Genomic DNA, 9,397 nt, shown 5'->3' on the forward strand with positions numbered 1-9,397 from the left:
TCTTAGAACTGCCTTTGCTGTAACCCATAAGTTTTGGCATGTTGTATTTTCATTTTCATCTGTATCCAGGTATTTTAGATTTCTCTTTTGATTTCTTCATTGACCCAATCATTGTTCAGTAGCATTTACTTAATCTGCACATAGTTGTGGCTTTTCTGACTTTCTTCCTGTAGTTGATTTCTAGTTTCATACCTCTTTGGTCAGAAAAGATGGTTGGTATTATTTCAATCTTCTTACATTTTTATTTTGAGGAAGATTAGCCCTCAGCTAACATCCACCACCAATCCTCCTCTTTTTTGCTGAGGAAGATTGGCCCTGAGCTAACATCCGTGCCCATCTTCCTCCACTTTATACGTGGGATGCCTACTGCAGCATGGCTCGACAAGTGGTGTGTAGGTCTGCACCAACTGGATCCGAACTGGGAAACCCTGGGCCACTGAAGTGGAATGTGTGAACTTAACTGCTGAGCCACTGGGCCAGCCCCAGCAATCTTCTTCAATTTATTGGGACTTGTTTTGTGGCCTAACGTGTGATCAATTCTGGAGAATGCGCCACGTGTTTTTGAAAAAAATGTGTATTCTGTGGTTTTTGGATGAAATGTTCTGTACATATCTACTAAGTCCATCTGGTCTAGTGTGTCATTTAAGGCCAATGTTTCCTCATTGATCTTTGGTTTGGATGATCTATCCATTGGTGTAAGTGGAGTGTTAAAGTCCCCTACTATTATTGTGTTACTGTATTATTGTGTTATTGTATTATTGTGTTCTTCTTTTATGTCTGTTAATAATTGCTTTATATATTTAGGTGTTCCTATGTTGGGTGCATAGATATTTAGTTTGTTATATCCTCTTGCTGGATTGTTCCTTTATATTATGTAAAGTCCTTCTTTGTCTCTTGTTACAGTTTTTGTTTTAAAGTCTATTTTGTCTGATATAAGTATTGCTACCCTGGCTTTCTTTTCTTTGCCATTTGCATGAAGTATCTTTTTCCCTCTCTTCACTTTCAATTTGTGAGTGTCTTTGGGTCTGAAGTGTGTCTCTTGTATGCAGCATATATATGTGCCTTGTTTTTTATCCAATCAGCCACCCTATGCATTTTGATTGGAGCATTTAATCCATTGACAGTTAAAGTAGCTATTGATAAGTATGTACATATTGCTATTTTGTTACTTTTTTCTAGGTGTTTTAATTCTTCTCTGTTCCTTTCTTCTTCCCTTGCTCTCTTCCCTTGTGGTTTGGTGGCTTTTTTTAGTATTATGTTTGGGTTCCTTTCTCTTAATTATTTGTGTATTTATTATTGGTTTCTGGTTTGTGATTACCATGAGGTTCATATATAATAACCTATGTATATAGCAATCTATATTAAGTTGATGGTCTCTTTAGTTTGACCTCATTCTAAAAGCTCTACTCTTTCACTCTCCTCCCCCCTCATTTTATGTTTTTGAGATAATATCTAACTTCTTTTTTCGTGTGTGTGTATTCATTATCCTCTTATCATGAAAATAGGTAATTTTAGGACTTTTGCCTTTTGATCCTCATATTATCTTCATAGTGGTTGATCTGCTACATTTATGGTATTTTAGTCTTTACCAGAGATTTTATTGGCTTTCTTATTTTGATAATTTTCTTATTCCTATTTGTGCTCTTCTCTTTCCCACTTAAATAAATCCCTTCAGCATTTCTTGTAAAACTTGTTTCTTGGTGATAAACTCTTTTAATATTTGCTTGTCTGGGAAATTCTTCATCTCTCCTTCATTCTGAATGACAACCTTGCCAGGTACAGTATTCTTGGCTGTAGGTTTTTTCCTTTCAGCACTTTTTTTTTTGGCAAGGAAGATCAGCCCTGAGCTAACATCTTTTGCCAATATTCATCTTTTGTCTTGAGGGAGAGTGGCCTTGAGCTAATATCTGGGCCAATCTTCCTCTATTTCATGTAGGATGCCAACACAGCATGGCTTGACAGGTGGTGCTAGGTCTGTGCCCAGGATCCAAACCTGTGAATCCCAGGTGGCTGAAGTGGAGCATGTAAACTTAACCTCCTTGCCAGCCCCTCTTTTCAGCACTTTAAATATATTACACCCCTCCCTTCTAGCCTGTATGGTTTCTGCTGAGAAGTCAGCTGCTAGCCTTATGGGGTTTCCTTTGTATGTAACTTGTTGCCTTTTTCTTGCAGCTTTTAGAATTCTCTGTCTTTAATTCTTGATGTTTTAAGTATAATGTATCTTGGTGTGGGCCTCTTTGCATTTATCTTGTTTGGTGTCTTCTGTGCTTCCTGTACTTGGATGTCTATTTCTTTCCTTAGGTTAGGAATGTTTTAAGCTATTATTTCTTCAAATAGACTCTCTGCCCCTTTGTCTCTCTCTTTTCCTTCTGGGACACCTAGAATATGAATGTTATTGAGCTTGATGTTGTCCTAGAGGTCCCTTAGACTGTTCTTTTTATTTTTCCTGATTTTATTTTTGTGAGGAAGATTGACCCTGAGTTAACTTCTATTGCCAGTCTTTCTCTTTTTGCATGAGGAAGGTTGTTGCTGAGCTAATATCTGTGCCAATATTCCTCTATTTCATGCAGGATGAGGCCATAGCATAGCTTGATGAAGGATGTTAGGTCCACCTCTGGGATCTGAGCCTGTGAAATCTAGGCCGCTGAATGGAACACACAAACTTAACCACTACGCCACAGGGCCAGTCCCTGTTCTCATTTAAAAAAAAAAAAAAACCTTTGTTTAAATCTGTTCAGCTTGGGTAATTTCCTTTAGCTTTTTGTCCAGCTTGTTGATCTGTTCTTCTGTATCATTTACTTTGCTATCGCGTCCCTCTAGTGAATTTTTCATTTCCAGTATTGTATTCTTCATTCTGCTTGGTTCTTTTTTATATTTTCCAGTTCCTTTCTGATGTTCTTACTGAGTTCATCCATTCTTCTCCCAAGACCAGTGAAAATCCTTATGACTTTTTGTTTGAACTTTTTGTCAGGTATATTGTTTGTTTGTGTTTCATTTAGTTCTTTTTTTGGGTTTTGTCCTGTTTGCTTACTTGGAATGTATTCATTTGCTTGCTCATTTTTCCTCTTTCTCTGTGCTTATATCTATGTATTAGTTGGGTCAGTTACATCTCCTTATCTTGGAGAGGTGGCCTTATTTAAGAGATGCCTTATGAGGCCCAACACTGTGCTTCTCTCTCATCACCAGTTCCAGAGTGTTCCAGGAGTGACCCCTGTGTGAGCTACATGTGTCCTTGTTTGTGGCAGGATTGCTCTTGCAGGTGCCCAGGGAGGCTAGGCTGTGGTCCTGACGGGCTGATTGTAATGATCAGCTATGTGTGGTTGCCATGGGCCCTTCAGTCACTTTATTGGGTGTGGGGAGCCCCAGCACAGTTGTCTGCAAGATCTAATAGCACATTCCTGTTGCAGTTTTTCTGCTAAGTGAGTAGGCCCCCAGTGTGGCTAAGTGCTAGTCTCAGGACCTTATAATCACTGTAGACCTCTGGGCTGCAAACCTGTTGTCAGCTCTCTCAGGATTGTAGCTGACTGGGGCTGGGCCCAGGCATCAGAGTGCTCAATTGTTTCAGGCTTTGAAAGGCGGGGCCAATTCCCTATGTGGCTGTTTGAGAAGCACAAGTCTGCTGCAGCTGGCAAGCCCCACTGCTTACAGCACCTCAGACCCCATCAAAACAGTCCTGCCCTGTGTGCACACCCTGATCCATGGAAGTGAACCCAGTGGCCCCACTGCAGAAGTCCCACATACTCCACCAATGCCCCAGACACTCCACCCACTCCTCATGCATGCCATGACCCACAGAGGCAGACCCTGGATGCAGAGGTTTCAGGCACCCAGACTATGCAGGCCCACCAGTTGCCCAAGGGCTTGCTGTTGGGTGGGGCCAATCCCTAGGGCTAAGCTGGATTAAATCTAGTGGGTGGGGAAGACCCTGGGCTAACAGGCCAGGGGAAGAACTTCAATGGTGTCTCCCAGAATCTGTGTCAGCGTGCCTGTACTAGCTCACAATAATGGCTGCCATCAATGTCTCAGTCCCTGGAGAGGTCTAACCTCTCACCGAGCTGCACTCAGAGCCTATCAGGTGAGTTTCTTTCCACTAAAGGACTGTGCACCTTTCTTTCTGGTGATTTTAGGTTGCTTTCTGAAGTGGGTGAATTTGTGCACGGGCCCTATAAGACCCCAATTTTTTCCCTTATGTGTGATAATTTTTCTGGAGATATTCCCTGTTGTAGTTAATAGCCAGCAAAGACTGAGGTTAGGATGCACATCTCGGTTGTGCTGAGTCCAAAGGATGCTTATAGAGATAATGCTCCCCTGCTCAGGTCCCCTACACCTCCAGGGAAGGCTGTGTCCCTTAGATTGCTCCTTCCTGGCCATGAAGTGCTGTGGCTTGTGAAGGTGGCATTTTTACTCTCCAGAAAGGAATTTCTGCCTCTTCCACCTTGGTCAGCACTGTCCCTTGTGTGAGGGTTCTTTCTATCCAATTTTCAGTTCTCTCTCAGAGGAAATTGTATCTAGAGTAGTTGTAAGTTTGTTGTGTCTGTGGGAGGAGGTGAGTTCAGAGTCTGCCTACACCACTACTTTGACACCTCTCTGAGATTGTGAGGTCTTAATAGTACATTATGTGCATAAATCAAGGGGAAATCATTTTTTATTCAGCCCTAGTCTTGCTTGAATAAATGGCTGCATAATATTTATTTTATTTTATTTTTAAATTTATATTTATTTTATTTTTAAATTTATATTTATTTTATTTTAAACAATGTGGTTTAGAGATGATATAGAGTGTAAGTAGAGAAGAGCAATGCAATAATGTAAGAGACAAAAACAGATTTAAAATGTCTTGATTACTCAGATGGAAGAGTAGAAGAGTGAGTTAGGAAATATTTAATAGTCCTTTTCTCCAAATACATAACACAAATTAGACAATAAGTTTGTTACATAAATGGAGAGCTAATTATATGGCATATAAGGTTATTTTCTTGATATGATTTTAAAATCACTCTGAAGAGCTGCTTGAATTCAACGTTTTGGGGACTGACTCCTCTGGAAGGGAAAGGCTGGTTATATGACCAACAGGCAACTCTTGAAGCTTGGGGGATTTTTATCTCTTGCTTTGTCAGTAACCATGGCTGAAATATATTTTGAGGGGGGACTCTGTAGAACACAATTCCAAAACAAGAAAAAAGATCTGTTTATTATTTTAGTTTATGGAGAGCTCCTGAGTGTTTCAGGAAGTAGAATCAACCGCTTATTTAAAGAAAGCAGTGAACCAAAAGAAGCTCTTCTCCTCCAGAAGATCTAAGAACAACCCAAAAATCATTTCAGTTTTCTACATTTCTTGCAAAATAAATAGTACTAGATTGGACTGAATTAGCCAAGGAAGATTTGATTTTCCTTCTTCCTTGGTTATGCTTTGCAACTATTCTTTTTTTTTTTTCCTCTTCTCTTCAAAGCCTGCAGTACATAGTTATATATTCCAGCTATAGGTCCTTCTAGTTGTGGCATGTGCGTTGCCACCACAGCATGGCCTGATGAGCAGTACCATGTCCGCACCCAGGATCCGAACTGGCAAAACCCTGGGCCACCGAAGCAGAGCCCACGAACTTAACAACTCAGCCATGGGGCTGACCCCTGCAACTATTCTCTCTTTTTTTTTTTTAGGGATTGGCATCTGGGCTAACAACTGTTGCCAATCTTTTTCTTTTTTTTTTTCTGCTTTATCTCCCCAAACCCCCCTGTACATAGTTGTATATCTTAGTTGCAGGTCCTTCTAGTTGTGGGATGTGGGACACCACCTCAACGTGGCCTGACAAGTGGTGCCATGTCCGTGCCCGGGATCTGAACCCTGGGCTGCCGCAGTGGAGCGCGTGAACTTAACCACTCGGCCACGGAGCCAGCCCCTGCAACTATTCTTTAAATAATATCTCAGTGAATCTTATAATAGATATTTAAGAAGCAGAGCGGAAGATTTGAATGATCTAAATTCTATGACAAAATTCAACACTATTTAAAAGAATACAACAAAATGCAATGATCAACAATGTAAAAATCACAATAACTAGCACCCGAGAAAAATTCTCAGGCATGCAAAGAAGCAAAAAATATCACCCTCAGAAGAAAAATAAGTCTACAGAAACAAATTCAGAAATGACAGAAATCATGGAAGTATCAGAAAAGGATGTGAAAAGCTCACCTAGGCAAATTACAATTAAATTGCTGAAAATCAGTGATGAGGAGTAAAATTGAAAGGCAGGTAGATAGAAAGAATTCATTGCATATAGAATGAGAACAAATGACTTCTCATCAGAAACTAAGCAATCTAGAAGACAATGGAAACATATTGTTAAAGTTTTAAACAAACAACCCCCTCCTCCAAATCCACAAACCACTGTCATCTAGAATTTTTAATTCAGTGAAAATATATTTCACAATTGAACGTGGGATAAAGAATTTTTTCGACAAACAAAAACTTAGAGTTTTCATCTAATGCAGATCTACACTATAAGCAATGTTATAAAGTACTTCAGGCAAAAGGAAAATTACACAGGATATTAATTTGGATGTCCATAATGGAATGAAGAGCCATAGAAATGGTAAATATGTATGTAAATATGTGACTTACCCCCCTGATTTTTAAATCTCTTTAAAAGACTGTTGAAAGAAGAAATAATAGCTCTGTGTTATGGGAATAATAACAAGTGTAGAAATAAATTGTATGACAATAGCAGAAAGAAAAGGCTAGAGGAAATGGGTTTCTTACACTATATGAGAAGTAGTATAAAATTATTTGAAGGTATACTGTTATAAGTTAAAAATGTATATTGTAAACCTTACAGTAAATACTCAGAAAAAAACCACCCAAACAAACACTATGATGTCCCATAAACCAAATCCTTGAAATAAATCTATTGATTATCTATCCAAGTATCTACATATCTATCTAATCTATCTCCTGCTGATTCTGCTTCCCTGGCTGACCCTTGACTAATATATGAGTATGTACCTATCATGCCAAAATAAGAAAATAAGAGAAAAGTGGACTTCTAATGTGCTTTTAAGGCATAGTGGAGTCTGAAGTATTTTGTTCTTGAGTTAGATGGCCAATATTATATTTCTTAGGCAATGACACTGTTTGTGCTGAGAGAATACAATGTATTGTATCATTATTATCAGACTAAGCACTCACCAGAAAGCAGTGGTCAGAAAAATCAGAACATTTAAAATGGAATATCTCACTACAGCAGAATTTTTCTCCCCAAAGAGAAAAAAATGAAAATGAAGCTATAACCAAAATAAATTTCCAAGTGGTTTATTTGTTAACCAAGCAAGGAAATCCATTTATCAATGTGAGTCAATGCGAATTTGACTGTGTAGCCAAAGAAATGTGTCCAGATAAAATAAACTTATTTAAGATGAGTATTAGCGTTTCAGTGGGAGCAGTCGCTTGCAGAGTTGGGGACATTGGAGCAACATTGATAGTAAATTAACAAACAAGGCAAATTATTTCAAGTGGTTTCCTTTGGCTGTTATAAGTTGACAGATGTTACTGATACTTCTCAGTTGTCATTTGTTTTAGGAGTTAATGCTGAGTTTGAAGTGGCTGAAAAATTAGCCTCTATAGTAGTTTCCATGGAACTATAATATAGGTGATACATTTTTGAATAAGTGAGAAAACATAAATTCAGTACAATCTGAAGTGGAATCTGCTAAGATGTGTTACAAGTGATGGTGATAAAAATATGCATAAGCAGTAAAAATCTTCACTAGACAAACTTACAAAGCTTATGAAAATGTAAGATGTTTAAAATCTATGGTTATTGATTCTGTTAGTCATCAGCAGGTGAAACTATCACGTGTTTATTGAATCAGTAGTGTCAAAGGCAAACCATTCACTCTTGAGGACTTAACCATTATTAATTAATGGATTTTTGTCAAATAAAACTATTTGTGCGCTTAACAGTGGTAAAGTTTTACTGCAATTTTTTGAGATCAGGATCAAGATTGAACTTTTTCTGAGTCAATATAGATTTATCAGTTCTATATAAGAGAAGAAGAGAAAGACACACATAATATATCTAGATTTCAGTAAAGTGTCTTTCAGGCTTTCATAATTAAAAAAATTAAAAACTGTGAATTCTATGGAAACACAGTTAGATGAATTTGAAACTTCAGGGAGACATTTCCATAAAGTATCAACTTAAAGAATATTGCATGAAGTCAAGCATACACTTATGCTCTTATTGTTTTCCAACAGTTTTGCCAATGATTTAGATTTAGACAGAAAAGGTAAAAAATGAGAAGAGTCTAGGGTTAAATAATTTGAAAGAATTATATTGGCTGAATACTCATGATAAGTCAAGGATATTGGGGTTTCCCACTCCCAATCCCTCAAAGCTCATAAAAGTTCAGGTTTTTCTAATAAAAACACAAGGAGAATCACAATCCCACTATTGCCAAGTGGCCAGTCCCCCTCCTGTATCCACCTCTGTGCTCTTTGACAACAAGCTGGTCTGTGATGTGTGGTCATATCTTCTCTCATTAACCCAAGATGCCCACAGTTATTTCCAAGAATCCTCAACCATCTTCACAAATCACAGCCTTCCAAGCATAAACTTCTGGCCAGCCTCTGAATGTGCTATGCTCATTCAGATTTTCATATCTCTACATGTGCTGCTTCCTCTGTCACTGCTCAAAGCCAAGCCATCATCCAGATAGCACCTCTTTGATGAAGCCTTTTCATACTTTCCAGTCATATTTTATTACTTGTATTCTGTGTGGGCCTTTTAATACTACACTTATCAAGCTATTTAAAATATTTCTTTACCTTTCTCTTATCTATAGACTGTGAATTCTTTGAGGGAGAGTCCATGCTTCCTCTTCTTCCTCCTTCTTCTTTTGCATAATTATCATCTATAAAAGAACTTGGTATATTAGAGTACCAATTAGCATTTTTTTTCTCTCTTGGATGATGAGGTGATTGGTGTTGCCGTTCATTACAGAAATAAAGCAAAGAGAGGAATACAAGCAGGTTTAATGAGTTAGGGATATTTTGAAGCTGTGACGTCCATGGGAGCCCAGGGAAGATGTATAGTATGCAGTAGGAAAACAAAGCTGGAAATCAAGCAGAGGTTTGGAAGTAGCCAGAAAACTTATCTAGAGAAACCATGTACCTGAATTTATTCTGATGGTTTAAAACCCTGAAATCTCACCTAAATGGGTTCATTTCCATCTTCTCCAGTACTTCTTGTCTGTGTGCCAGGAAATCTTACATTATACTCACAAAGATCACTTGAAAATTTCTCCCCTGATTGCTATGGTCTGAATATTTGCATCCCCCTAAAGTCCATATGTTGAAATCCTAACAACCAGTGTGATGGTATTAGGAAGTGGGGACTTTGGG

The sequence above is a fragment of the Equus caballus genome, chromosome 1 (assembly GCF_041296265.1).
Source record: "Equus caballus isolate H_3958 breed thoroughbred chromosome 1, TB-T2T, whole genome shotgun sequence".
NCBI classification, from domain to species: Eukaryota; Metazoa; Chordata; class Mammalia; order Perissodactyla; family Equidae; genus Equus; species Equus caballus.